At 42.0% G+C, this 4,759-nt stretch overlaps 1 pseudogene; it reads right to left on the reverse strand.

The window, feature by feature from the left end:
* Positions 1–213: 213 nt before the first annotated feature.
* LOC122928902 lies at positions 214–4,523 on the reverse strand (annotated as a pseudogene).
* Between the last annotated feature and the right edge of the window lie 236 nt (positions 4,524–4,759).

The following is a 4,759-nucleotide window of genomic DNA, read 5'->3' on the forward strand; positions in this document are numbered from 1 at the left end:
TCAGACATAGTGAAAGGTATGGGAGAAACTCAATAAAATCCCATTCAGCTATGAAGGTCAAAACTTGTAAAGCTGCCCAATCTTGACTTCTTCTAGGTCCAACTTTGCTGCTTTTAGGTTCATCTGAACCTTGGTATATCCAGTAACAGCTCACTCTCAGATACCTCATCATAGAAATTGGTCAGTTTTGGAATGGACACCTTTAATTCTCCTTCAGTGGCAGATGAGACTCTTTGCTTGAACAGCCTCAAACATGCCTGCTACTTCCATGATGGCTCTTAATCTGGTCTGGAGTTCCAAATGAAAGCGATCAATGCACTCAAACATCGCCCTCTTATTTTCTTCTTGGAGACTTGGGCTTCCAGCATCTCTTGCCAGTTCCCCTGCCATCCTCTTCTTGAACCTGGTTCTTCTCTCTACTGCAATTCCATATTCATCAGCTTTTAAAAGTGCCTGCTGAATTGCATTTTCGACTAGGTGACTGCGCTCCTCACACAGAAAAAGTCTTAGTGTCTCAAGCTTTGTCACCACTTTATCGAGACTTAAGCCTTTAGTCTGCAGGTACTGCTGTGCATCATTAACCCCTTCACGACTGCAATCTGTATATATACGTGATAGCTGCACATACCCCGTGCAGCTACCACATATATATACGTTCTGGCAGCTCTTTAATCCAAGCGCTGCAAAGCGCTTGGATTAAAGCTTCTGCCCCTGCCCTGTATGCTGTCACGGACAGCATACAGTGCAGTAATGCCGGCAAGGGACCAATCAGAGTGGCCCCTTGCCGGCAATCGATCCGATTGGTTAGTCTGTGCAGACTAACTAATCGGATCGCTGTGTGAAAAAAATGCCGGTTTCAGGCTCTGATCTGCGGTCTGCAGATCAGAGCCTGAAATCGGTAATGTGTCCTGAAGCCCCCGTGCCCCCTTGAAGCCCCCTATCTGTGCCCCGTTCTTGTCCTGCCCCCCCGATGCGGTCCGCCCCCTCCTGCCCCGACCTGCGCCCCCTTCTTGTCCATCATCTTCTCCTGCTACTTCCTCCCGATGCGGTCCGCCCCTTCCTGCAGCCCCTTCCTGTAAATAATGAAATGCTGCCCCCCCTCTCCTCTCCCCAGTTTCCAGCGATGCCCCGTCCCCTGCCCTCGATGCGGTCCTCCTTCTGTGTGTGATGGCGGCGGCTCCATTCCTGAGCCGCCGCCATCAGCAGCGTGTGTCAGCTCTATGCTGACACTGCTGTAACCCCATAGATGCCGCAGTAGCGGCATCCATAGGGTTAATAGAGGGAGAGGGCTCCCTCTCTCTCAACCATCAGGGCTGCTGCGATCGCAGCGCCCGATGGTTGCCATGGCAACCGGACGCTTTGCAAAGGCGTCCGGTTGCCATGGTATAGGCGTCCAGTGCTGACACCTACAGGCATCTGATTGTATTATACTTTGCAATGCAAGAGCATTGCAAAGTATAGTACAACCATCAGCCCCACTGGATCTTCAAGATCCAAAAGGGAACTGATAAAAAAAAAAAAAAAAAGTGAAAATAATAAAAGTAAAAATAAATAAATAAAAATGTAAAAAATAAATTTCCTTTTCCTATAAAAAAACAAAACAAAACAAAAAACACACATATTAGGTGTCACCGCGTCCGTAACGACCATCTCTATAAATATATCACATCATCAACACCGTCCAATAAACACCATAAAAAATAAAAACGGTGTAAAAAAATAAGCCATTTTTGTCACCTTACATCACAAAAAGTGCAACACCAAGCGATCAAAAAAGGCGTATATACCCCAAAATAGTACCAATCAAACCGTTACCTAATCCCGCAAAAAATTAGCCCATATTTAAGACAATCGCCCAAAAAATAAAAAGCTATGGCTCTCAGACTATGGAGACACTAAAACATAATTTTTTTGGTTTCAGAAATGCTATTATTGTGTAAAACTTAAATAAATAAGAAAAGGTATACATATTGGGTATTGCCACGTCCGTAACGATCTGCTCTATAAAACTGTCACATGACCTAACCCCTCAGATGAACGCTGTTAAAAAAAAAAAAAACTGTTCCAAAACAGCCAATTTTTGGCCACCTTGTCCCATAAAGTGTAATAATGAATGATCAAAAAATCCTATGTACCCAAAAATGGTACCAATAAAAACCTCAACTCTTTCTGCAAAAAATGAGCCCCTGCACAAGACGATCGGTAGAAAAATAAAAAACATATGGCGTTCAGAAAACCAATCCAGCAAAATCTGCCTTCCAAAAACCGTATGGCATTCCTTTCCTTCTGCGCCCTGCCGTGTGCCCGTACAGTAGTTTATAACCACATATGGGGTGTTTCTGTAAACCGCTGAATCAGAGTAATAAATATTGAGTTTTGTTTGGCTGTTAACCCTTAATGTGTTAAAGAAAAAAAAATTATAAAATAGAAAATCTGCTAAAAAAGTGAAATCTAGAAATTTCATCTCCATTTTCCTTTAATTCTTGTGGAACACCTAAAGGGTTAATAACGTTTGTAAAATTGGTTTTAAGTAACTTGAGGGGTGTAGTTTCCATAATTGGGTCATTTATGGGGGTATACACTATGTAAGCCCCACAAAGTGACTTCAGACCTGAACTAGTCCTTAAAAAGTGGGTTTTGGAAATTTTCTTAAAAATTTTAAGAATTGCTTCTAAACTTCTAAGCCTTGTAATGTCCTAAAAAAATAAAATAACATTTCCAAAATGATGCCAACATAAAGTAGACATATGGGGAATGTTATGTAATAAATATTTTATGAGGTATCACTTTCTGTTTTCGAAGCAGAGAAATTGAAGTTTAGAAAATTGCTAATTTTTACAATTTTTTGGTAAATATGGGATTTTTTCATAAATAAAGGTGATATATATTGACTCAAATTTATGACTGTCATGAAGTACAATGTGTCACGAGAAAACAATCTCAGAATGGTGTGGATAAGTAAAAGTGTTCCAAAGCTATTACCACATAAAGTGACGCATGTCAGATTTGTAAATTTTGACCTGGACATTGGGGCATCAATGACCCTTGGTCATGAAAGGGTTAACTTCCCTCAGTACATCAGACCAGAAGTGCAGGTAGCATAGAAAAGTAAAGTCATAGACAGCAGGTAGAAGACCTTGTGCTGCTCCTCTTGTGTCCATATTTTCACATGGTTCACAAAGAGCTTCAAGTGCCAACACAAACATGTAACATTTTTCTTTTACTGGCTTAACTGGCTTAACTGCAGCGTGTTGTGGATAGTCTTTTTACTGACACTCCAGCATGGTCAATTAACACATCCCATCGATGGGTGGAAGCAGCAAAAAAAGTAAACATTGTCTGCAGAGTTCCAAAAAAGGTCACGCAAGATGCATTTTGAGCACACAAGTTAAGGGAATGGTCCACACATCTATTAAAAATAGCCTTCCTGTTTTCCCCCTTCAGAATGGATTGTACACCTCCATGGATTCCAGCCATAGTAGCAGCATTATCATAACCCTGAGAGCGGCACATCATTATGTTGAGTCCATCACTTTCTAATTTTTGAAGAATGTCAGAACTGAGGCCAACAGCTTTTTTCCCCTTTAAAGGGAAAAATCCAATTTTATTTTTATTTTGCCTCAACTTTCCTGTTGGTGATGTGTACATATCTGATCACTTCAGACATCTGATCAGTATGAGATACGTCAGGCGTGCTGTCAAACATGATGCCAAAGTACTTTGCAGACTTTATGTCCGTTACAATCTTCACCGTCACATGATTTGCCAGGACACTTATAAACTCATTCTGAGTTTGTGGAGACAGATAGGAGACAGACAGGTTAAGTTTACTGGTGTGCCACTTTAACCTAATTAGGTGTTCCTTCAGTACCGGATCATACTTGGAAAGCATCTCAACCATCTCAAGAAAGTTCCCTTTATTCAAAGAAGACTCATCTTCCTTGTGACCACGAAATGCCAGATTCTGCTTGGCAATAAACAATGTAATATCCAGCAATCTGTGCAAAATGTCCCTCCACTTTTTCTTCTCAGTCTCCATCCTAGAAATAGTTTGGGCATTAATGGTTCATGCAGCCTCAGTCCTGCTGCCAAAGTTTTCCACTTCCAGACAGTATAAGTGCTCTTTGGATGTCTCATGATTATATACCTTTGGGCTCAGTTTCCACCACTTCTGAAACCCAGTGACAAATTTGGATGTTGTATCTGTAGTACAGCTGGTAAAGAGTCGGCAACAAAAGCAATATAAAATTCCCGCTGACAGGTGAGTAAACCATCCATGTCCTCAGAATTTTCTCTCCGTTTGGCATGACCTTGTAAAACCACACTTTTGAAAGTTGGCGCACTTCTCCCTTTGATGCAGCTTTTTCATCTGGCCTTTTGGTGACACTAAAAGGACCATCTTGGTTCTGGAAAGAAGCACTTCCTCTTTTCATAATTTCTACCCGAAAATGATCTGGAACCGGTATCTCCCAGAAGGACACATCAGATAAAATTTGCAAATCTTTCTCCGTAACTGCAGTCATGTCTTTCATAGTATACGGACGTGACCAGGGCCTGTGCAAGGATTTTTTGGCAACACAAGCGAAGCTACATCTCGGCGACCCCCCCCCCCCCCCCGGCAGCTCACCTGGTCCTGGTTCTGCAGCTGGCTTCTCCTCTGTGTGGTCCTGATATCTTCACTCTGCTTCAATCTGGTTTGAGGACTGTACTTTTCGCCCTATAAGACGCACATAGGTTTTAGAGGAGTATAATACGAAAC

The sequence above is a fragment of the Bufo gargarizans genome, chromosome 1 (assembly GCF_014858855.1).
Source record: "Bufo gargarizans isolate SCDJY-AF-19 chromosome 1, ASM1485885v1, whole genome shotgun sequence".
NCBI lineage: Eukaryota > Metazoa > Chordata > Amphibia > Anura > Bufonidae > Bufo > Bufo gargarizans.